Source organism: Triticum urartu, chromosome 4A (genome assembly GCF_056163025.1).
Source record: "Triticum urartu cultivar PI428250 chromosome 4A, HENAU_Tu73, whole genome shotgun sequence".
Taxonomy (NCBI): Eukaryota; Viridiplantae; Streptophyta; class Magnoliopsida; order Poales; family Poaceae; genus Triticum; species Triticum urartu.
Window position 1 is genome coordinate 101,576,911 of NC_141876.1, and position 26,741 is coordinate 101,603,651.

Here is a 26,741-nt window from a genome sequence, read left to right on the forward strand (position 1 = left end):
GATTTCGTGAGGATGAGCACGACACCCTATGGTTTGAAGACCGTGTTTATGTGCCCAATGACCCGGAGATCAGGAAGTTGATTCTGCAAGAGGCACACGACTCACCATATTCGATTCACCCAGGAAATACCAAGATGTATTTGGATTTGAAGGATATTTTCTGGTGGACCGGAATGAAGAAAGATATTGCGGAGTATGTAGCAGTTTGTGATGTATGTCAGAGAATAAAGGCAGAGCATCAGAAGCCAGCGGGATTGCTACAACCATTGCCGATACCCGAATGGAAGTGGGATAAGTTAGGCATGGATTTTATCACAGGATTACCCAGGACTCGTTCAGGCTATGAATCGATTTGGGTTGTAGTTGATCGGTTGACAAAGGTAGCTCATTTCATCCCAGTGAAGACTGCATATACCGGTGCTAAGTTGGCCAAGATATACATGACCAGGATTGTATGCTTACATGGAGTTCCAAGGAGCATTGTATCGGATAGAGGAACCCAGTTTACCTCAAAGTTCTGGAATCAGTTGCACGAAACTTTGGGTACCAGGCTAGAGTTCAGCACAGCTTTTCATCCATAGACCGATGGACAGACCAAGAGAGACAATCAGATTTTGGAGGACATGCTGAGAGTTTGTGCGCTACATTATGGATCTAGTTGGGACGACAATTTGCCATATGCAGAATTCTCTTACAACAACAGTTATCAATCCAGTTTAAAGATGGCCCCTTTTGAAGCCTTGTACGGAAGAAGGTGCCGAACACCGTTGTCATGGGATGAAGTTGGAGACCGCCAGTTGTTTGGACCTGATTTGATTAAGGAGTCTGAACAGAAGGTGAAATTGATTCGCGATAGGCTCAAGGTAGCTCAATCCAGACAGAAGAGCTACGCAGATTCCAAACGCAAGGAGACAGTTTACGAAGTCGGAGACCGAGTTTATCTTCGAGTATCCCCACTTCGAGGAACAAAGCGCTTTGGTGTCAAGGGAAAGTTAGCGCCACGATTTGTAGGACCATACCGAGTATTGGAACGTATGGGAGAAGTGGCCTACAAGTTGGAATTGCCCGAAGGATTGTCAGGAGTTCATGATGTGTTCCATGTTTCTCAGTTGAAGAAGTGTCACGCGGAGATGGCTGACATACCCTTGAGAGACACAGTGCCATTGGAAGCAATTCGGTTGGACAGTGATTTGACCTATGAGGAGAAACCTTTTAAGATTCTCGAGTTTGCCAGCCGAGTCACCCGCAGCAAGGTTATCAAGTTTTGTAAGGTTCGGTGGAGCCACCACACGGAGGATGAAGCCACCTGGGAGCGAGAGGAAGATTTGCTCAAGGACCACCCTCACCTATTTTCTAGCCAACCCGAATCTCGAGGGCGAGATTCATCTTAAGGGGGGTAGGTTTGTAACATCCCAAATTTTCAATTTGGAATGTTATACATTAGATCATCAATGCATATCATAATTTATTTGCTTTTGGCTTTGATCCTAGAAATTCTACGCAACTCAAGGACCCACAGAGAGAGTTGGGGATTTCGTTATTTTCATATTTGAGTTTTCTCAAATTTTGAGAATAGGATCATTTGATTTTAATTATTTTATCATCAATTATTTCTATTACAAAAATATGAGAGAGGGAATAAAATGACTTTCCCAAAATAAAGAAATATTGAGGATTTAATAATAAAATCAAACAAGATTTTATTTCGGAGTTTTACGGTATTTTATTTGAATTTAGGAAAAATGTGCGTTTTTCAAAGTTGCATTTAGGCCCCAAGTAAATGTTCACCTTGTGCGGCTTGATTTTAGAAGCCGAGAAAATTTATTTCGGGATTTTTGGAGTCCGTTTAGTATTTCTTTTATTTGTTTTTCTGCACAGAATAATTAAAAAACACACGAACCGACTTCGGGCCGTACCCGAGCGGGACCCCGCCCGGGGGCAGCCTTTAAATAGCGCCGCCCCGAGCCACCCCAGCCCACCGCACCGAAACCCTAGCCGCCACCGCCGCCTGCCGCCGCCGCCGGACCTGCCGCCCGAGGTAAAAAAAGAAAAAGAAAAAAAGTCGCGGTTTTATTTTTTTTAGTTTTGGTTTTTTTTAAAATAGATCGGTTTTTCCGATTTATTTATTTAGCGAGTGTTCGTCCGTTCATTCATTCTAGCGAACGTTCGTCGTTTTTCTTTTTCTCGGATTAAATCCGCGATTTTTCTGATCGCGATTCCTGATCCAATTTTCGTTTTAGTATAACTTTTCGCTCGGTTATCGGAATCAGGCGATTCAAGCGCCTGGAGTTTCGTCTCGAAACCCTCTAACCGTTTAACCAACTTAAACAAGTTTTTGCCACTGTAAAAATTACCCTAGATCCAGAATAGTAAACAAAGCCTGTTTCTTTTGCCGTTTGACTTTCGTTGCTTCGGTTGATTTGATTCTTTTTGCAATCCGGAGTTCTTAAGTTGAACTTTCTGGTTAGATCTCTTATTCGAGTTTTACCTATGCATTAGGTGAATACTTAGTGTATGCTTGTTTGTTTGTCTATGATAGAATATCCGGAGTGCGCCGCATGTTACTTTGAATCTCTAGGTTTCGCGGATCATCAGCAAGGCAAGTAACACTTTGATCATACCTCCTACTACCCAGTTTTATTGCATTAGATAAATCCTCAAACATTGAATGATTAGGATCTAATTAAATTGTGGGATGGGAAGTAGTTGAGGTAGTACCTATTACCTGTTTATTATCAAACCTTTGGGAATTACTTCTACATTTGCCTATTATGCCATGCCATGCTAGTAGACGTGGATTGGGTGATTGATATCCATGACAGGTGTGAGTTTGTTAATTAATGGTTTATCTAAGGTGGCAACTTAAACACACATTTGGGTGGATTGAGGTACCTGGGTATTCCAGGATTGCATGTTTTTCTTTATGGACCGCCACCCAGGCCCAAATGGATCATGAGATTTTTCATACTAGAAACTTCCGTGTGCAGCCACAAGCTATTATGGGCTCTAGCATAGTTGATTAAGTCGTGCGAACTCTTACAGGGTAGACTAGCAGATGTAGGGGAAAGTAGGTGTAACGGTCTACCCATCGTAAGGTGCTAGCGCTTCTGAAAGACTATGTCTCGGTCATCCGTCTTCTCAAACACCATGTAGTGTGAGAAACCAAACGGAGGCGATCGAGTCTTGTGGGGAAAAGTGCGCAAACCTCTGCAGAGTGTATAAACTAATCATGGTTAGCCGTGTCCCCGGTTATGGACATCTTGAGTATCTAGTACTTGGATTATCATGTGAATCTCAACATGTTACTCTAAATTAATTTTGTTGGGTTTTGTTTAATGATGATGCTTAATTGGGATTGAGAATGCTGTCAACCATTCTCAATGTTTAACAACTACCATGATAGTTAAATAAAATGTATTCCTTTGTAGTAGGGAAAAATTGGCTTTACGCAAAACTGTAACCATAGAGCTTTCCACCAGCCAAATATGCATATAGTATAGCAGTTTCATTCCATTACTCTCTATGTGTTACTTTGCCAGCATATTCCATGTGCTGACCCATTTCGGGCTGCAACGTTAATGTTGCAGACTTTTCAGACGACGATTAAGGAGTTTTTAGGTCGTGGTTCTATACTCAGTGATGCCGTTGGAGTTGATGGACTCACTTATCTTCCAAGCCTTCCGCTGTTATCGTTATTAGATGGCCTTAAGCCTTATTTATTGTAATAAGTTCTCTATTGAGACACTCGATGTAATAAGTGTGTGATTGCTACTCTGTTATAAATCCTCCGAGTACTGTGTGGTGTCAGCATTACTGATCCAGGGATGACACCTGAGCATAGAGATCAGACCGTTTGAGGTTTGGTCGCTACAGAGATGGTATCAGAGCACACGCTGACTGTAGGACACGACCACTAAGCTAAAGACCTAGAACACTATTCACTCTCTTCTCTTCTGACCTCTCATCTTTTCTACTCTTTAGGATGGCGGATGCAAGGAACAAGTTCACGCAACCGGATGAAGATACACCCTTTGGACGTCACTTGAAGCAAGTCACTAGATACCTGAACATAGGAGTACCAAGCTTCACCAGAACCTACAATGCCACCTTACCTGAAGAAGAGCACTGGATGATTCAAGTTCAAGTTCCAGGAAGGACGTTCATGCCAGTCACTGAGCCCATAGAGTTTTCTTTTGATGCACCAACTTGGAGTCTAGGAAAGAGCATGGCAGCTCACATCGCCATGGGACGCATTGGAGAGGTCTACCGCAATGATCTCAAGGATACTATCTACCAGATTTGTGGGCGCCGAGATGAGCACAGAGAGATGATCAGCACCAGAAAGGATAGATCAATTGCAGCTTTTGTCCAGGAATTAAACCAGCACATTCGACGACAGGAGAACCAGATGTGCGCCGGCATGATAGACCTAAAGAAGGCAAGGACAAGAATCAAAGAACTGGAGGAAGAACTCAAGGCTACACGTAAAGATTATGAAGAAGAAATTGAAGTATTGCTGGAGAAGAATGAAAATTTGATCAAGAAGATCGGAATATTTATGGTAGGCCCTACACCAGTAGAAGAAGACGAAGAACCCAAGGAGATTCGCCCAGAAGACTACATCATCATCGACGACACCGACTCGGACCCAGATGATAGCGATGATGACTATGTTGATGAAGCCGGAGCAGATATCATGGAGTCTGCAACCGAAGAATATTTCTAGTAGACCACCTCATCAGTAGTAGTAGTCCACCATGTAAATACAGTAGTCCGAGCACTTTTGCGATAGTTAGATCGATTGTATGCCCTTGTTTGATTGAATGAAGTGAATTGTTTGCTTTTGCCTCATGTGCATATGGGTAGTGTTTTCTCTTTAGACCCCCTATATTCTTAAATCTCATCTTTTCTGAACCCTCAGATGCCTCCGAGACGTGACCCCGGATTTACCTTTCCACCGGAGCTCACCCAGTTGATCCAACAGCAGAACACATTGATGCAGTTGCTAGTCCAGAATCAGAATCAGGGGAACAACAACAAGAACAACAACCCACCACCACCACCTGTTGATCACTTAGCCCGTTTTCTTAGGCTGAATCCGCCGGTGTTTTCCAGTAGCACCGAGCCGATAGTAGCAGATGATTGGCTCCGCAAGACAGCTAGAGAGTTGACCACAGAAGGATGCACAGATGCGGAGAACGTGAAGTTTGCCGCACACCAGCTTGAAGGACCCGCAGCATCATGGTGGGAGAACTTCACAGCCACTTTCCCTGTCGACATTGTCACGTGGGACCAGTTTCAGCAGGCTTTTCGTACTGCCCATGTTTCAGCAGGAGCTATGGCCATGAAGAAGTGTGAGTTTTGCAACTTGCGCCAAGGAGGACGGACAGTTGGCCAGTATGTGGAGGACTTCAGTAAATTAGCACGTTATGCCCAAGATGACGTTGCTACGGATGCAGCTAAGTAGGAGAAGTTTCTGGAAGGACTGAATGATGAGTTGAGCATGCAGTTGATGGTAGCAACCTTCAACAACTACCAGGAGTTGGTAGACCATGCTCTTATAATTGAAGGCAACCGGCAGCAAATTGAGAATCGCAAGAGGAAGTATGGACAAGGAAAGTACAATTCTGGAGCTCAGCAGAAGCCACGTTTTACCCCTAGATAAGGAGGACATTTTTAGCATACCCATGGAGGAGGTGGCTCGCACAATCACAATGGCACCAAGAATGGTAATGGCAATGGAGGAAGCAACGGCCAGAACCGTACCAACCCATCAACCCCAGCCAAGAAAGACCTGAGCCAAGTCACTTGCTTTAAGTGTCAGAAGACCGGACATTATGCCAATGAATGTCCTGAAGGCCAGAATGGCAATGGAAGCTCTGGGAAGAAGCCAAACCCTTTCAACAGGGGACAGGTGAACCACGTTAACGTGGAGGAGGTTGAAGAGCAGCCGGATGCAGTAATCGGTAAGTTTTTTGTTAAGTCATTTACTGCACTCGTTCTTTTTGATACCGGTGCATCGCATTCATACATATCAAGGGGATTTGTTGATAAGTATAACCTGCCCACTAAGGTTCTTAGAACACCTATGCTAGTAAGCTCACCAGGAGCGGAGTATATGGCCAGTCAAGGATGTTTTCAAGTGCCATTGAGTATAGGTAGGCATGTGTTTCCCTCGGATTTAATCATTTTGGAATCACAAGGATTGGATGTAATTCTGGGTATGGATTGGCTGTCGATGTATGGAGGAAACATCGTTTGCGCCAGTAAGACAATTTTGCTTACCACCCCAGAAGGGAGAATGATCAAGTATGTATCCCGACATATGCCAAAAGGGACTCAAGTAAATTGTTTAACAGGAGTTGTGCAGGAGGAAGTACCAGTGGTAAGGGATTTCCCTGAAGTATTTCCAGAAGAGTTGCCAGGCATGCCACCGGATAAAGATATTGAGTTTTTGATTGAGCTATTGCCAGGCATAGGGCCAATATCGAAGAGACCATACAGGATGCCTGCAAAGGATTTGGTGGAGATTAAGAAGCAGATTAAGGAGTTACTGGATAAAGTTACATTCGCCCAAGTTCGTCGCCTTGGGGATCACCAGTACTTCTAGTGGAGAAAAAGGATGGATCGTTAAGGATGGTTGTTGATTATCGTGGGTTGAATGAAGTAACGATTAAGAACAAGTACCCACTACCAATGATCAATGATCTATTTGATAGATTGCAAGGAGCTAAGGTATTTTCCAAGATCGATCCGCGATCAGGATACCACCAGTTGAAGATTCGAGAACAAGATATACCTAAGACGGCTTTTACCACCAGGTATGGGCTGTACGAGTATACCGTTATATCATTTGGTCTGACTAACGCACCTGCCTATTTTATGAACATGATGAACAAAGTGTTTATGGAGTTCTTGGATAAGTTCGTCGTGGTGTTCATTGATGATATCCTAGTTTACTCGAAGAATGAAGAGGAGCATAAGGAACATTTGCGATTGGTACTTGAGAAGCTCAGAGAACATCAGTTGTATGCCAAGTTCAGCAAATGTGAGTTTTGGTTGAAGGAAGTAGGATTCCTCGAACACGTTATATCCGGAGAAGGTATAGCAGTAGATCCCACTAAAGTTGATACCATGACCAAGTGGGAAGCACCAACCACAGTTGGCGAGATCCGGAGTTTCCTTGGACTCACAGGATACTACCGGAGATTTATTGAGAATTTCTCCAAGATTGCAAAACCTATGACGGAGTTGTTAAAGAAGGATACCAAGTTCATATGGACTAAGGAGTGTGAGGCTAGTTTCCAGGAGTTGAAGAAACGTTTGGTTACTTCACCAGTGTTGATTTTGCCAGACCAGACCAAGGATTATGAGGTGTATTGCGACGCTTCATGTCGAGGACTTGGAGCAGTGGTTATGCAGGAAGGGGGAGTTGTTTCATATGCCTCAAGACAGCTTAAGCCCCATGAGTTGAATTATGCTATGGATGATTTGGAGTTAGCAGCCGTAGTGCATGCAGTGAAGACATGGAGACATTTTTGATTGGAAACCATTGCAAGGTGTACACGGATCATAAGAGTTTGAAATACATTTTCACGCAGAAGGATTTAAACCTCAGACAAAGGAGATGGTTAGAGCTCATCAAGGATTATGATATGAGATTGCATTATCACCCCGGAAAGGCTAATGTAGTAGCTGACGCATTGAGCCGTAAGAGCCATGTCAATACACTAATGACGGGAGAAATACCAAGGGAGTTAGCCGAAAATCTTCGAGAGTTATGTTTGGAAATAGTTCCGAGAGGCTATGTAGCAGCATTGGAGATTCAGTCAACTTTGATGGATAGAATCAGAGAAGCTCAGAAGACTGACAAGGAGATTGCCTCTATAAAGGAGAAAATAAGCGAAGGAAAGGCTAAAGGATTTCGTGAGGATGAGCACGACACCCTATGGTTTGAAGACCGTGTTTATGTGCCCAATGACCCGGAGATCAAGAAGTTGATTCTGCAAGAGGCACACGACTCACCATATTCGATTCACCCAGGAAATACCAAGATGTATTTGGATTTGAAGGATATTTTCTGGTGGACCGGAATGAAAAAAGATATTGCGGAGTATGTAGCAGTTTGTGATGTATGTCAGAGAATAAAGGCAGAGCATCAGAAGCCAGCAGGATTGCTACAACCATTGCCGATACCCGAATGGAAGTGGGATAAGTTAGGCATGGATTTTATCACGGGATTACTCAGGACTCGTTCAGGCTATGACTCGATTTGGGTTGTAGTTGATCGGTTGAAAACGGTAGCTCATTTCATCCCAGTGAAGACTACCTATACCAGTGCTAAGTTGGCCAAGATATACATGACCAGGATTGTATGCTTACATAGAGTTCCAAGGAGCATTATATCGGATAGAGGAACCTAGTTTACCTCAAAGTTCTGGAATCAGTTGCACGAAACTTTGGGTACCAGGCTAGAGTTCAGCACAGCTTTTCATCCACAGACCGATGGACAGACTGAGAGAGTCAACCAGATTTTGGAGGACATGCTGACAGTTTGTGCGCTAGATTATGGATCTAGTTGGGACGACAATTTGCCATATGCAGAATTCTCTTACAACAACAGTTATCAATCCAGTTTAAAGATGGCCCCTTTTGAAGCCTTGTACGGAAGAAGGTGCCGAACACTGTTGTCATGGGATGAAGTTGGAGAACGCTAGTTGTTTGGACCTGATTTGATTAAGGAGTCTGAACAGAAGGTGAAATTGATTCGTGATAGGCTCAAGGTAGCTCAATCCAGACAGAAGAGCTACGCAGATTCCAAACGCAAGGAGACAGTTTACGAAGTCGGAGACCGAGTTTATCTTCGAGTATCCCCACTTCGAGGAACAAAGCTCTTTGGTGTTAAGGGAAAGTTAGCGCCACGATTTGTAGGACCATGCCGAGTATTGGAACGTATGGGAGAAGTGGCCTACAAGTTGGAATTGCCCGAAGGATTGTCAGGAGTTCATGAAGTGTTCCACGTTTCTCAGTTGAAGAAGTGTAACGCGGAGATGGCTGACATACCCTTGAGAGACACAGTGCCATTGGAAGCAATTCGGTTGGACAGTGATTTGACCTATGAGGAGAAACCTATTAAGATTCTTGAGTTTGCCAACCGAGTCACCCGCAGCAAGGTTATCAAGTTTTGTAAGGTTCGGTGGAGCCACCACACGGAGGATGAAGCCACCTGGGAGCGAGAGGAAGATTTGCTCAAGGACCACCCTCACCTATTTTCTAGCCAACCCGAATCTCGAGGGCGAGATTCATCTTAAGGGGGGTAGGTTTGTAACATCCCAAATTTTCAATTTGGAATGTTATACATTAGATCTTCAATGCATATCATAATTTATTTGCTTTTGGCTTTGATCCTAGAAATTCTACGCAACTCAAGGACCCACAGAGAGAGTTGGGGATTTCGTTATTTTTATATTTGAGTTTTCTCAAATTTTGAGAATAGGATCATTTGATTTTAATTATTTTATCATCAATTATTTCTATTACAAAAATATGAGAGAGGGAATAAAATGACTTTCCCAAAATAAAGAAATATTGAGGATTTAATAATAAAATCAAACAAGATTTTATTTCAGAGTTTTTCAGTATTTTATTTGAATTTAGGAAAAATGTGCGTTTTTCAAAATTGCATTTAGGCCCCAAAGAAAATTTATTTCGGGATTTTTGGAGTCCGTTTAGTATTTCTTTTATTTGTTTTTCTGCACGGAATAATTTAAAAAAACGCGAACCGACTTCGGGCCGTACCCGAGCGGGACTCCGCCCGAGGGTAGCCTTTAAATAGCGCCACCCCGAGCCGCCCTAGCCCACCGCGCCGAAACCCTAGCCGCCGCCGCCGGACCCGCCGCCCGAGGTAAAAAAAGAAAAAGGAAAAAAGTCACGGTTTTATTTTTTTAGGTTCGGTTTTTTTAAATAGATCGGTTTCTCCTATTTATTTATTTAGCGAGCGTTCGTCCGTTCGTTCATTCTAGCGAACGTTCTTCGTTTTTCTTTTTGTCGGATTAAATCCGCGATTTTTCTCATCGCGATTCCTGATCCGATTTTCGTTTTAGTATAACTTTTCGCTCGGTTATCGGAATGAGGCGATTCAAGCGACTGGAGTTTCGTCTCGAAACCCTCTAACCGTTTAACCAACTTAAACAAGTTTTTGCCACTGTAAAAATTACCCTAGATCCAGAATAGTAAACGAAGCCTGTTTCTTTTGCCGTTTGACTTTCGTTCCTTCGTTTGATTTGATTCTTTTTGCAAACCGGAGTTCTTAAGTTGAACTTTCTGGTTACATCTCTTATTCGAGTTTTACCTGTGCATTAGATGAATACTTATTGTATGCTTATTTGTTTGTCTGCGATAGAATACTCGGAGTGCGCCGGCTGTTACTTTGAATCTCTAGGTTTCGCGGATCATCAGCAAGGCAAGTAACACTTTGATCATACCTCCTACTACCCAGTTTTATTGCATTAGATAAATCCTCAAACATTGCATGATTAGGATCTAATTAAATTGTGGGATGGGAAGTAGTTGAGGTAGTACCTATTACCTGTTTATTATCAAACCTTTGGGAATTACTTCTACGTTTGCCTATTATGCCATGCCATGCTAGTAGACGTGGATTGGGTGAGTGATATCCATGACAGGTGTGAGTTTGTTAATTAATGGTTTATCTAAGGTGGCAACTTAAACACACATCTGGGTGGATTGAGGTACCTGGGTATTCCAGGATTGCGTGTTTTTCTTTATGGACCGCCACCCAGGCCCAAATGGATTCATGAGATTTTTCATACTAGAAACTTCCGTGTGCAGCCACAAGCTATTATGGGCTCTAGCATAGTTGATTAAGTCATGCGAACTCTTACAGGGTAGACTAGCAGATGTAGGGGAAAGTAGGTATAACGGTCTACCCATCGTAAGGTGCTAGCGCTTCTGAAAGACTATGTCTCGGTCATCCGTCTTCTCAAACACCATGTAGTGCGAGAAACCAAATGGAGGCGATCGAGTCTTGTGGGGAAAAGTGCGCAAACCTCTGCAGAGTGTATAAACTAATCATGGTTAGCCGTGTCCCCGGTTATGGACATCTTGAGTATCTAGTACTTGGATTATCATGTGAATCTCAACATGTTACTCTAAATTAATTTTGTTGAGTTTTGTTTAATGATGATGCTTAATTGGGATTGAGAATGCTGTCAACCATTCTCAATGTTTAACAACTACCATGATAGTTAAATAAAATTTATTCTTTTGTAGTAGGGAAAAATTGGCTTTACGCAAAACTGTAACCATAGAGCTTTCCACCAGCCAAATATGCATATAGTATAGCAGTTTCATTCCATTACTCTCTATGTGTTACTTTGCCAGCATATTCCATGTGCTGACCCGTTTCGGGCTACAACGTTAATGTTGCAGACTTTTCAGACGACGATTAAGGAGTTTTTAGGTCGTGGTTCTATACTCAGTGATGCCGTTGGAGTTGATGGACTCACTTATCTTCCAAGCCTTCCGTTGTTATCGTCATTAGATGGCCTTAAGCCTTATTTATTGTAATAAGTTCTCTATTGAGACACTCGATGTAATAAGTGTGTGATTGCTACTCTGTTATAAATCCTCCGAGTACTGTGTGGTGTCAGCATTACTGATCCAGGGATGACACCTGAGCACAGAGATCAGATCGTTTGAGGTTTGGTCACTACATAGCTATGGACCCATAGGTCTGAGGTAAACTACTCACGCTTCATCGGAAGGAAAATAGGGTTGATGTAGATGCCCTCCCTGATCGAATCCCTCTCCGGTAGGATGCCGGAAAAGGCCCCAAGATGGGATCTCATGGGAACAGAAGGTTGCGGCGGCGGAAAAGTATTTTTGTGGACTCCTCTGAGGGTTTTGGAATATATGTGAATATATAGGATGAAGATTTAGGTCAGGGGAACCCCGAGGGGGCCACAAGGTAGGCCCCTGCCCAGGGCGCACCCTCGACCCTTGCCGCCGCCTCGTGCCTCTTCTGGCTTGGACTCCGAGTCCTCTGGGTGTCTTCTAGTCCAAGAAAAATCATTGTGAAGTTTTATTCCGTTTGATGTTCCTTTTCTGCGAAACTCAAAAAAAGAAAAAAACACTGGGCTCTGGGTTAATAAGTAAGTCCCAAAAATAATATAAAATAACATAATAATGCATATAAAACATCCAAAACAGATAATATAATAGCATTGAACAATAAAAAATTATAGATACATTGGATACTTATCATGTAGCACCTCTTGCTCGAGTTTTATTTCTATGTTGTTTTTCTTCTCGATTGTCAATGTTCGCACTGATTTTTTCGGGGTTTTCTTCATTTTTTCTATCTTTTTTCTTTCGTTTTTTTCTTTTCTTTGTTTCTTTTTGGGTTTTCTTCAGATTTCTTATGTCCCATTTTTAACATATGTCCACTTTTTCACATGCATATTGTACATTTTCGTATACAGCAGGAACATTATTTTTATACACACTTTACATCTATCATACACATGGTTAACATATTGTTCAAATATATGTTTTGATGTTTACTTTCTTTCATACACATTGTAAATTTCGTTATACCTATAATTTTTTATACATGTTTAACAAGTTTCATATACATGACTATCATATTTAAAATTCATATTTTTAAATATATTTCTTGAAAACATGAAAACATTTTTCAAATATATGTTAAAATATATTTTTTGAATTGCAGGGAACAATTTTTTAAAACTATGAAACATATTTTACTTCCAGTATAACTTTTTTTGCATGTTTCATGGTACAATGTTTTTTGGAATTACAAGATTTTTTTACATTCAATAAACATTTTATTCAAATGTCACTTTTTTAGAAACATGTGAGCATTTATTTACTGCAACAATTCTTTTAATGCTATCAACATTGTTTAAACTATGCTAATGAATATTTTACACTACTTTAACATTTTCCAAATTTTTAGATTTTGAAATTTCGAAGTATTTTTAGGATTTTGGAATTTATGTTTCTAGAAAATTTCAAAAATATCAAAAAAAAATATAAATATAAAACATGAAATAACCCTGCAGATAGCTACTTGGGCCGGCCTAATAGTAGCGAGGCATGACGCCCTTGAGGCACGACCTCGTCTGGTCTCGCATCAGGCCATATATATAATCGCTCCTATCGGCCGCAGCGACTAGTTCTACTGGTCTACAGTGAGATGACCTCCCTTCAAAAAAAAATACAGTGAGATGACCATTTTTAAAATACTCGTTCAACATTTTTAAATACGTGATCAACATTTTTCAAATAATTTCTTCAACATTTAAAAAAAATATTTGTTCAATATTTTCTAATACTTGTTCAATATTTTTTAAATTATTTAGAAAATGTTCAAAAAATGCAAAAGTGTTTACGAATAATATATATATTTATGAACTTTAAAAATGTTCTTGATTTTAGAAAATTTTAAAAATATGTAAAAGTGTTCATGAATTTTAAAAATGTTCACAATTTGAAATATGTGCACGAGTTTATCATTTTTTTAATATTTCAAAATTATTTATAATTTCACGAAATTGAGAGTGACAGTGTATCTTGGTGATGCAGCAAAATATGATTATGGCCATTGAACATTACGATTACTGTTTCTGTCATTGCAACGCATGGGTCCTTTTGCTAGTAATATTTGAAGTATAAACATAAGTATAAAAAAGCAAAATAAAAAAAAAGTACGAAAAAAAGGAAACAGAAAACAGTCTGGTGTTTCCCACGCGTGTGGGCCGGCCCAACCGGCGCTCCCTTCTGGGGTCGCTCCTGTCTCGTTTGATGCGAGAAATAAGGGTTCCCCCTATCGACCACGCATTCGCATTAATAGGACCGGCTCGGCCGGAAAAGCATGGGCAAATGGGCCTGCTGGCTCTGCCGCGAGTCGGTTTTTGTTTTTATCTGTTCAGTTTTTAGTCGGCTCTTCTCTCAAAAAAAAGACTGTTGTTATTTATGGAGCTAGATATTTAAAGATCTTTTTAAAATAAAAATATATTTAAAATTTTTGGTATGTGATTTTTGAAAATAATTTATATGACAAAATGTTCACTTATATTGAGAAAATTTACCTTATATTAGAAAAATCTTAGTGAGTAATAAAAACATTGATCATATAATTAAACAAGTTCATCATATATTAAAAATTGTTATATATATATATTACAAAAATGCTCAGTGTGTATGAAAAACTGTTCATCATGCAATAAAAAATGTTCACTGTGTATTAGAAAAAGAAAGAAAAATGACAAGGTAAAAATACAAAAAAAAAACTCTAACATATGAACTACAGCAAAACTGCAACGAACAGGAAAGCAGCGAGAAAACACCAAACTTGGCTGGCCCAAACTGAGCTGCCAGTAGTGGGGTGTCCAGTAGGGGTTGTGTTGTCTATTTGCCGCCTGCAGGCGGCTAATAAGACCCTAATTGGTTTGTAGCCGAAAGTTGGCATGCCAAAATTTGGCAACAGCCGAATGTTGGCTAATTGGCAGCACATGGCAAGGGAAGCGAGTGGTGGCCCGACTCACTTCAGTTTTTCCCTTTTTCTTTTATTTTTCTAGTGCGAGGCATTTCTTTCTCTTTTTTCTTTTCTTGCTTCATACTTATGAAAAACTAACTTTATTTAGTTAAAAAATTGTTTACCATGTATTAAAATTGATCCGTGACTGTAAAACGTTCATTCTCACGGTTTATAAAATGTTTGTGCGATTCAAAAAAATGTTCATGCAGTGTACAAAAATTGTTCGCTCAAGTTTAGAAAATGTTCAAACCATTAAAAAAATCATGATATTCAAAAATGTTCACACGTTAAAACTACGTTCAACACATTTTTAAAAATCATCATGCATTGCAAATTCAACGTTTATCAAAAAATTGTTCACGAGTATGTGAAAAATGTACAACAAGTACTCAATGTGTATTTGAAATAAAATATTGTCATGTAGGTTGAAAAAAAGTTCAAGATGTATCTTGTGCAAGCCGTCAGACTGGGGCATCAGCATTTCGGGCATCCACATATGCAGTATAACGCACGGTGGGGCAGGCCCAACAACGTGTTGCTCGCTGGAGAAGTGGTTGTTCCATTACAGGTTAACAAAACCAGTTTTTTGTCTAAAAAACAGTTTTTGTTGGTTCCTTGAGAAAACCAGTTGTCCGTTGTCTTACACATGTAAAATAACTCTTTTTCTAAAACAATTATTTAAAAAAATCCATGAATTATTTTAAATATTGTCCATGGATTTGAATATGTCACAAATTAAAATAAAATGTTAATGTTCATCAATATAAAAAATTTCAAAAAAACTATAACAATCATGAATTATTAAAAAAGTCCTCAGATACTAAAATATATGTGGATTTCAAAAACTATTCGAGAAAAAAAAGATAAAAAGGAAATGAAAAAAACAAAAGAAATGCGAAAACCGAAAGGAAAAAAAGATATGCAAATACAGACAAAAAGAGGTTTAAAGCAAAAGCAAACCAGATGGATATAAGATGGAAACAGAAACATCCGGCTAAAGCACTCATACCGGGTCGACCATGAGCGTGGGAGGGTGCATGATTCGTACGGTTTGGGCACTACTCTTCGCTACGAGCAAAGAATGGGATTTTTTTAGTGTGTATTGCTCACATGGTTTAACAAATCTCAGTTGACTGGGAATTAGGCCAACCTGAATTAAATAAAAAAACTATTGCAAGAAGGTCGTGGTAGCCTAATAGGGAATTCTCCATGTTTGGCTGATCCATATAGTCTGGCTCTAGATCCCTGCTCCACACTCAACCGTCCAAATTTGTTGTCCAATAAATTGTTTAGCAGCAAAATCGTTGATTCTACACTCCACCGGTATCATTCTCTTGCGGTTGGTCCTACTCCGCCATCCCCATGGAACTGCTCCCATGCTGCCACTGCCGTATCTCTGCTCTCCACTACCGCATAGTCCTACCCTGAACCCTCCATAAGCAGGTGGACATGGGGAACCTTCCATTCTCCACGAGCATCATCCGTATTGTGCGCCTACAAGAACGGGTCGGTGCCAAAGTCAAAACAGGTTAAGTAACGATGCCAAGGTCGTGCATAGTCACCCAGGTTCAGACGCCAGCCCACCATGTCCCAAAAGATCATGTATCCATTGCTTGCCATGAGCCTGACTACTATCATCCGCCATTTACATGCACGCACAATTCGAGAGAAGAGAAGTGGATTGCGGGCCATGGAGCGGGTGGTGGCGTTAGGTGTGTTGGTGCCTGGCTACAACGCTAGAGTTGAACGATTGAGCAACCGACGTGAAAGTCGTTGCGCGTTAGCGTATCCGTTTTCGGTTGAGCAGTGACCCGATGGATTGAAGTTGTGATGGAGATGGACAATAGGACAAGTGAACAACTTGACTTACTAATGGCATGCACGGCTGATTTCGACCAGCTTCACATTTTGCCATCTTGTGGAACTGGAAAATGCTTGAACCATGCACCTCTCCGCTCTAAACATGCTCGAACCATGCACCTCTCCGCTCTACACATTCAACTCTATAAATTAAAGCATTTGGTGCTACTCTGCATGCTCCAGTCGAGGATTTGCAAAGTGGGGCATTTTCCAAAGACTCCCAAAGTCGTTGTGAAGCTAGAGCATCTCTATCTCTTTCCTTATACTTTAACTCAAACACCCTCCCCACCCCCACCGCCAACCAAATTTAACTCTTAATTTTTCGAGGATTTAAAACATTGTATATGTGCCTTACGCTAAATTTAACTCCATGTATATTTCATTTGCCATATCTCTGAAGGAAATATGCCCTAGAGGAAATAATAAAGTTGTTATTTTATATTTCCTTATATCATGATAAATGTTTATTATTCATGCTAGAATTGTATTGACTGGAAACCTTAATACATGTGTCAATACATAGACAAAACACTGAGTCCCTAGTGAGCCTCTACTTAACTAGCTCGTTGATCAAAGATTGTTAAGGTTTCCTAACCATGGACATGAGTTGTCATTTGATAACCGGATCACATCATTAGGAGAATGATGTGATGGACATGACCCATCCGTTAGCTTAGCATGTTGATCGTTCAGTTTTATTGCTATTGCTTTCTTCATGTCATATACATATTCCTTTGACTATGAGATTATGCAACTCCTGGATACCGGAGGAATACCTTGTGTGCTATCAAACGTCACAACGTAACTGGGTGATTATAAAGATGCTCTACAGGTATCTCCAAAGGTGTTTGTTGGGTTGACATAGATCGAGATTAGGATTTGTCACTCTGAGTATTGGAGAAGTATCTCTGGGCCCTCTCGGTAATGCACATCATAATAAGCCTTGCAAGCAATGTGACTAATGAGTTAGTTACAGGATGATGTATTACAGAACGAGTAAAGAGACTTGCTAGTAACGAGATTGAACTAGGTATGAAGATACCGACAATCGAATCTCAGGCAAGTAACATACCCATGACAAAGGGAATAACGTATGTTGTCATTACGGTATGACCGATAAAGATCTTCGTAGAATATGTGGGAACCAATATGAGCATCCAGGTTCCACTGTTGGTTATTGACCGGAGAGGTGTCTCAGTCATGTCTACATAGTTCTTGAACCTGTAGGGTCCGCACGCTTAACGTTCGATGACGATTTTGTATTATATGAGTTATGTGATTTGGTGACCGAATGTTGTTCGGAGTCTCGGATGAGATCATGGACATGATGAGGAGTCTCGCAATGGTCGAGAGGTAAAGATTTATATATAGGACGATATTATTCGGACACCGAAAGTGTTCCGGGGGTACTGGGTACGTATCGGGTCACCGGAAGGGGTTCTGGGAAACCCCCGACAAGTTATATGGGCCTAATGGCCAAGAGAAGGACAGACCAGCCACAAAAGGGGCCGGTGCGCCCCTATAGGACGAATAGGAGGAGAAGGAAAGGAAGGGAAGGGAGAAGGAAAGGGGAGGATTTGCCTCCCCTTTCCTTCCCCCCTCTCTTTCCTTCCCCCTCCGATGGATATGGAAAGGGGGAGGACGACTTGTAGGAGGCATCCAAGTAGGATTACTCCTACTTGGGGCACCCCTTCCAGCCCCTCTCCCTCTACCACCTATATATATATGTGGAGTGGGGGCACTGCTAGAACACACAACATTGATTCCTAGCCGTGTGCGGCGCCCCCCTCGACAGTTTACGCCTCCGGTTATATTGTCGTAGTGCTTAGGCGAAGCCCTGCGCATATCACTTCACCATCACCGTCACCACACCGTCATACTGATAAAAATCTCCCTCGACACTTTGCTGGATCAAGAGTTTGAGGGACGTCATCGAGCTGAACGTGTGCAGAACTCGGAGGTGTCGTACGTTTGGTGCTTGATCGGTCGGAACGAGAAGAAGTTCGACTACATCAACCGTGTTGTCAAATGCTTCCGCTTTCGGTCTACGAGGGTACATGGACACACTCTTTCCCTCTCATTGCTATGCATCTCCTAGATAGATCTTGCATGAGCATTGCCGGCATTCTGGGAATGGGGGTCCCCATACTTGCCTGCCTGCGGCCCACGGCGTGGCTCTGCAAGCGGCCCCGTACGACCCATCTTCACCAACGAGCATTCAAGACCCTCGCGAGGGGCTAAGCCTCGCAAGGCGGATGAAACAAGACCTCCTCAGGAGCGGCCTCACCAGGATGGCTCGCGAGGGGTGGAGAGATCAAGGCCAGGCAAACCTCGTGAGGTTCCTATGACGTGAGCCATGACGATCGAGACCAGGCGGGTGCCAGCGGGCACAGTGTCCTTGTTTCCTCTTTGGTGCTAAGGAGCCAAGCGCAGAAGAAGAGTACCGAGGCGTCAAGCAAAGGTTTTCATATCGGTGCAACGAGACGACCAGCAGGACGACAAGACGGAGGTCACCGTGGAGCCCAAGGCGGCGTCACCACCAGAGCCTTTGGCAGGCGAATACTACTTTTGTCAAGATAAGATGTACTAGCTGCCCCTTTCAAATTGGCCATTGTTGGCTCCCTTCTCGCTCAATATTTGGGGAGAGGACCAGTGCCTCTATAAATAGGACTAGTCACCACCATAGCTAGGGGGGCGACCTCATCTTGGACCGGAGCCATTCCATCCTTAGCCTCACACCCACCAAGCACAAGAACACCTCACCTCAGGAGGCTGTTCTTCCCGTTGTACTGTTCATCATCAGCCTAAGAGGCAATCCACCACACCACACTGGAGTAGGGTATTACACCACAACGGTGGCCCGAACCAGTATAAATCTTGTGTCCCTTGTGTTGTGAGTTCGTCGAGTTAGCCTTAAAGATTGTGGCGAGGTTGAGGGTGTGAGTTGGTAGGGGGAGATCTTCGCACGCACCCCAGTGTTCGAACCTTAAGGGTTTTGCCGGAACCCGAGATCCGACATTTGGCGCGCCAGGTAGGGGTGCACGGGAGCTCTTCTTCCGCTAGTTGATCTGCTCGTTGGTCCTCCGACACTCCGCGGCTCCGATGTCCGGCGACTCAAGGACCAACGCCGACCGCTGGGCAGCCTGGCCAGCCCGGCCGGAGCTGCGCGCTCAAGAAGACCTCAACCCAGCGCCCCAGGCAGCACGCGCACCACCAAACACTATGGGGCGTGGGCGACGTGGTCACCCGCTGTTCTCCCTTACTCCGCGACAAGTGCGGGCAGCCGCAAGAGCCTCAAGCCACGCTGCAGCAATGGCGCCACACACCCGATGGGAGCAAGCAAACATGAGGGCCGTACTCATAGTGGCTCGGGAACTGCTGCGATGCCGGTTAATGGAGATCGGCCGGGATGCATTCCTAGAGCGCGTTGCCGAGCTCTTGGATGCCGAGGACTCGGGAGCACCACCCTTCTGCTCTCTGCTCACACCTCAAGCCGCGGACGGGTCGCATGGTGGGCCTCGGCGCACCCGCGTCCCCACGGGTGCGCCACCAGGCTTCATCGACACCAGTGCAACCAACCGAGCTGGACGCCCGCTCGCACCTGCACCACCTCCGGTGGGCGCGGGCACGAGCGCTGCCACGTACGGCCCCGGTGGGATGCAACCCTACCATCCTCAAGGCGGCATGCTGGGTAGGGCAACATGGAGCGTGGGGCACTACGGCGAGGTCTTTGAGGCGACGGCCTCGGAGGCCTACGTGCCCGCATGGTGGACCAGGAGTACATGCTGGAGGACGACCCTGGCTCGTTCCTCGAGCCGGGCTGGGAGGAGGAGGTGCTAGAAGTCGGCACCTTTCAGAAGCCCTCCAGAAGCCTCACCAACCGCGCCGACGACAATAGCTATAGGGTACCATGAATTCCTCAGGAGCAGGCTTATGCTAACCATGGAACGCAGGAGGATCAGGTCGCAGCAGTGGATGGCGGCCCCAGCTCGTCGGCCTCCCTGCCGCCAGGGGGCACGCTGGGGGCTGCAGGAGAGGGGCCGGGAGCAACGCCCCTCCCCACTCCGCATGGAGCAAGGCATCCCCCGGAGGTAGGCCATCTGCCGGGAAGGTGCTCCAAAGCCTTCCCCCGGCAGAGGACCCGTGGTCGCCGAGGGCGCCGCTGGCGTCCCCTTTGCCCCTTGGTGTCGTCTTGGTTAGCGGTCGCCCCCAATGGTGGTCGAGGGAGGCGCAAGGCGGGGCCCTTGTCTGGCGATATGAAGTAAGGCTCATGCCTGTGAAGGTCTCCGCTCGTGACACTCTCACGTAATAATGAGTGGGGCTGTACACGCCCCGGAGCCTCAGGAGCGCCGCCCTCGGGCCTCGGGGGCTCCCTCCCACGTCCAAGTGGTAGCACTTAGCCCTGCACTGGTGAGAAGACTCGAAGACAAGAAGACTAGACTAGGCGCCGGACGTGGCCATTTGCTTTGGATCTCTTTTCTGTAACCCTGCCTTCTGGATTTGGATTTAAGTTGAATTGAATTTTCATTGATGCGCGCGGGGGTGCCTTTTCTCGTTCGAGCGATTTCTTGCTATCTGGTTCCTACCTTAATTTGGAGTTCGCGCATGTTGCTTCCCCCTCGCGGGCCCCTCACGCTCAGGGCTAGGAATGGCGCACACGCGCCATGCGCATGTCGCACCACAGCTAGCGCTTGCTTATCACGCGGCCCCCTCGGGTGTGTCGACAAGTTCCTCAGGAGCTCCCCAGGAACTCGCAACCTCACGAGCCGGTTTGGGGCTCGTCCAAGCTAAGGTAAACCGCAACAGCAAACTTGCCCCAGGATACGTGAGTTCACAAAGACACATATTCAACTCGACCTAAAAAGATAGAGGTAGTAGTATATTTACATGAGGGGCTTCCCCTCCAAAATGCTCTTACAATTTCTAGGGCCGCGCCCGAGCTTCTTCGTGCAGGACAAACAGCTGGGAAACACGGGATCAGTCGGACATGTCGCTCGCCGCATCCCCCGGATCGCCCTCGGACGCGTCACTGGCATCGTTGCCGCCATCGCTAGCATCACCATCACCTCCACCAGCGCTGCCATCACCATCGGAGACCACGCCGCCTTCGTCCGCCGTGACCACCACCCCATCATCATCGAAATTGAAGGCCCCGACCAGCGCGTCCACATTGTCTTCCACCCATCACGCCAGGTCACCCCAGATGGCCTCGGGTATGGGAGCGATGGCGGCGTCAAAATCAAAGTTGGGGTCGGCGTTTTGGAGATGGCTGAAGACTCGGGAGAACGCACGCCCAAGCAGGCCGCGGCTCCTCTCTTCAACAAGTTGGCGAGCTCTCTCAGAATGATTTGCCAGGCGCATCACCATGTCGGTAAAGAAGCGGAGGTGGCTGGCGTAGTCGTTCGCGTGGCGATGAGGAGCATTCTCATCGCAGATGTGGCCCAGGGCAATATTGGCCCTATTCCTGAGGTCATGGAGCATGGGGGCGTGCATGCGCTCCAGCGTCTGCCGCATAAGCACCTCCTCCCTGTTCTGCCGCGTGATGGACTCAGTGTCAGTGACCCGCCGCTGAAGAGGGAGCAGCTCGGCGCGGGCGGAGGCCAGTTCGGCCTGTGCCGAGACCAGAGCGGCTGTGGCGGCCTCCTCGTGCCGCTCCACCTCGAGCAACCTGGACTTGAGGGCAGTCGTCCTACCAGCAGCCTCAGCTTCCACGAACTTCAGCTTCAGGTCGTACCTGCCCTCAAGATCCGTGCGAGCCTCGGCCACCCGGCGATCGACCTCCTCCCGGGCCCTGGCCTCACGCGCGCCCATGACATCCTCCGCTTGGGAAACTTGATGCTCCCTCGTCTCCAGATGTTCGAGCTCAAGGCTACGCTCCACGGCTTCCAGTGCCAATGCCTCGTCGCGCTTCCGGATCTCTTCCTCTTCGGCGGGTGTCCCCCTCAATGACGCAAGGGAGGCTCTGCGCGCCTCCACTTGCTGATCCAAGGAGGCGCTCCAGGCTTGGAGCTCCCACGCGCGCTTCTCCACGGCCTCGCGACGGCGGTCAACTTCTTGAGCCTCTTCCAGAGCTCAGGAGTAGGCCTCGCGGGAGGCTGCGAGGGAAGCCTCGACCTTCGCATTATCAAGCTCGCGCTGGTGGCACCCGAGGTTGATAGCCACCTTCAGCTTAAGCCGCTCCTCCACCAGCCAAAGACCCTCGGCCACGAGGTGCGCATCCACATCCACGAGCTGTTCACCAAGCCGGTTCATCGCGCCCATCGCCTCCTGAAAGAGCTCGTGGCGGACGATGCTCCTTTCTTGCACCGACTTGAGCATGCTGCTGACTCCGTCCTCCGCCACGGGGACCGCGGATGGGGCATGTTGTGGTTTTTTCATGGAAGATGTCCTCGCGAAAGGACTTAGTCGTGGAGCCATCGCGACGGGTTAGCTTGAAGGGTTTAAAGCGGACAAGGGACACGAGGAATTATACTTGTTCGTCCCCTCACGATGAAGTTAAAAGCCTACGTCCAGCTATGATGGAATTGCTAGGGTTTCAATGATGAGGGAGTGAATCCGCTTTGCCTGGCCCTCGAGTTATTGTTTGTTGTCTGTCCATAAACCGCCGCCAGGTCATCCCTTTATATACACAGGTTGACGCCCGGTGGTTTACAGAATCCTGAGGCCGGCTCGTAAACGTGCCCAACTCGGTTTCTACCTTTCCTTGACTTACAACATAAGTTACATATCATATGGCAGTTTATATCTACGGGCCCTAATCCGCTTTTGGGCCCTGGGCCTTCATGTAGATCTCCTCCGTAAAGCGCCATATCTCTTGCCTTCATGGGCTTCGAACATGACTAACTCCTTGTGGGCATAACCCGGCCCCCCATGGCCAGTTTATATTTAATAGTAATATCCCCAACATTAGGCCCCAGATTGATTTGAACTCGTTCATGTCGATCTTCAATACTTAGAGAAATTCCTCCCTCTGCACCTTCGCGTAGATCTTGTAAACCACCATGACGTCATCTTCCAGGTTCATAATAAACCGCCATGACGTCACCTGTTCATTAAAACCGAAGTTACCCTTCATTAATGATCCTCCAACAATCGATGCAACAACTTTGCTACATATCCATTCTTTGGGCTCCTCGATTTCCGCACCTGTCGCTTATCTCTTTGTCTTATAAATAGGGCCGAGGGTCCCTTTCCTTTCCCCCCGTTGCCTCTTCGTCTCTCTTCTATCTCGCGTCGCCTCAGCACCCAAGCGCCGCCGCCGTCATCGACCTTCACTTCTGCCTCAACTCCGGCCGCTGCATCACCCTGACCGTACCAGAAAAACGCGGCGCGTCTCTGCTGCTTCAACCGCTTCGGTAAGTTCCTCTTCCCTTCTTCTGTAGATTCGCTAGGGTTTGCAAGTTCTTCTGTGTTCTTCGCTGTTCCTTATGGATTCTTCGTACTTTCTCCACTGCATCTTCTTTTGATCTAAAAGAAGTATAGAACTTACGCGGTAGCTGTTTAGTATCCATTTCAGATACTAGTAGATCCCCTTTTCTTGTACAAAGACCTCCTTTGAACTAACGACCTCCTCTGTACTGGTTTTTTAGGTCTAGACTTATTTTCCTTTTCCTGACATGTGGTAGATCCAAAATTCTAATGTAAAACTGTGAAACTTGTTTTCCCTCACTTAGTCATTTTTGCTTCAGATCTGTTCTTTCATTGTCTGCGTGGGCAGTTTATCCTTTAGAAAATAATCTGCCATATGCCATTAGTCCCCTTGTAAACTGTCGATCGCTTTACCATTTATAATGGCATCCACCTTTGGTTTAATAATCTTGCATGCTTGAGTATCTTTCCCTTAATCGGCTACGCTTTACGCTTGTCTATCATGAACCTTAAACCGGCATTTGATATTTTTCTAGCTTTTTCATTTGAAATGGCCAAACAATTTTATGCCTGTAACTGGGTCCCTTCCCAGGTTACTAAAGAGCAGCTAGATGGATGCGTCAGAACTGGCGCTTTACCAAAATGAAGCGAAATCCACTGGCGAGTTCCCGGTCCAGAGAATCCTCCTACCCCCAAGGATGGCGAGGTAGTAGTATTTGTTGATCACATGAGCCGTGGTTTTAAACCACCCGGGTCCAAGTTTTTCCGTGATGTGCTTGCCACCTTCCAGATCCACCCTCAAGACATTGGACCTAACTCTGTGTCTAATATTTGCCACTTTCAAGTGTTCTCTGAGGCCTATCTGCCAGAAGAGCCAACCGTTGAATTGTTCAGGGATTTCTTCTACTTGAACCATCGCACTGAATTTGTAGACGGGCCCAACACCGAACTTGGCAGCGTTTCTATTCACAAAAGGAAGGACGTCCGCTTTCCTCATGCAAAGCTTCATAGTCATCCTAAATACTGGAACTAGACTTGGTTCTACTATAAGGACACTTCCCCCTGATGATGAGAACCCTCTGCCGGGTTATCGTGCTCACCGGCTTACCAATACACATCCACTTCCACCATGGCCGACTACCAAGGAACGGTCCACATACGCTCCACAACTCGCCAAGCTCAGAGCCTTTATGGCTAATGGTTTGACAGGAGTTGATTTTGCTCGTTGCTGGATAACTTGGAGTATTTTACCGTTAAGCCGTCACCCCGGTTTAATGTGTCAGTACACAAGGGACTTAAAAGATCCTCAATGATATATTGATATTTAGCTAACAGAGGCTGAAGTTACTGAATCTGTTAAGAAGATGTTGGATGAACCGGTGGCTGTCTGCAGCAAAACAGGGCTTAGTCCCTTCTGCGTTTCCAATAAACCACCAGCTGTAAGACTTGCCTCACTCCTACTTGTACTTGATATTATTATTCGTGTAATATTTTATATCTTCTGTCAATCTTTTAACAGGGTGACCACCCATTCTGGAAGAAAAAACCGCAGGATAAACCGGCCAAGACCCCTCGACCAAAGACGAAGGTTGTTAAAAGACCTACCAAGAAAAAGGTAGCTGAACCCATCAGGTTAAACCTTGATGACGACCTTGATGATCCGGACGTAGAGGTAGAACTTGACTCTCTTGGTTCATTTTTCATACACCTCATTGACAATGATTATTATCAAGATGACACTGAAGGTAGCCAAGCTGATGACGTAGAGGTAATTATCCTTTCCTCCGGTTCAGACCCTCCGCCAACACAAAAAAATCCATCAAGCAGTCCGGAAAATAAGATTTTCTCACCCCTTAGCTCACTTGGGCCCAAACTTTCTTTTGAAGAAGCAACAACACGAAGCTCGCCGCACAACCCGGCACAGTGGCCAAGTAGTCACTTCGGCCGGTTTACCGAACACTCCGGTTCGGAACGTCGATCTGAGGTCTCAAACACTTCCGATACTTATTATCCCAAGGCAGGTTATTTCCGACAGCCTCTTAATCCATCCGATTCAAATTATCAGGGAACGCCTCTTTCATCATCCGGCGAGTCAACGGCCACACAACTCCCTCCTCTTAAGACCGTCCCTGGGTAAACACTTTAAACTTACTCCTTTTGATGCTTTATATTTACGTGTTATACTGACCTTTATATCTTTTTCTTTCAGAGCCAAGGCCATACCCAGCAAGAAAGCTTGTGTAGATAAACCGTCTGACGACCATGTGGTTGTTGAACTAGAGAGAACTCCAGAACTGGACATAACCAATGCTGATGCCATGCTTGATGATCCACCCCCTCAAGACCATGATTTTGTTGAACAAGTAGAAGTTGATGCAACATGTCATACTGATAAACCAACAAGCCCGGTCCCAACTGATGATAAACCGTCAAGTCCAGCTAAGGCTGCTGATGAATCGTCAACTCCAGTAAAGGCTGTTGGTGACAAGGAAGATGATGTTATAATTACTGGCGTTGGCCACACCACCCCTGGCAATCCTGCTGCATTATCAAAGCATAGTGCCAAGGAGGAACTCTCTGCTATGGGCAAAGGCAAGTGGAGCGCAGACTTGTCAAGCTACGCCCACCTCAACGCCCAAGAACTTCATTCTGGTTTCTTAAACTGTCTGTACACAAACCGTGACTACGAAACCGGTTTAGTGAATCTGATGAAGGAGAGATATGAGGTAACTTCATAACTATTTCTCCTTTATGTCCAAGTTCAGGTACCAACTCCAGTAGCCCCCAAGGGCCGATTTATGATGCCAATCTAAACTGGGACTTTGCAATATCGCAAATCTGCATGCTTATCTTCCAAAGGCCAGTTTATCTTTTTAGGATGAACCGGTACTTTTAACTTTGTAATCTTGAAACTTTCATCAGTGTAGTC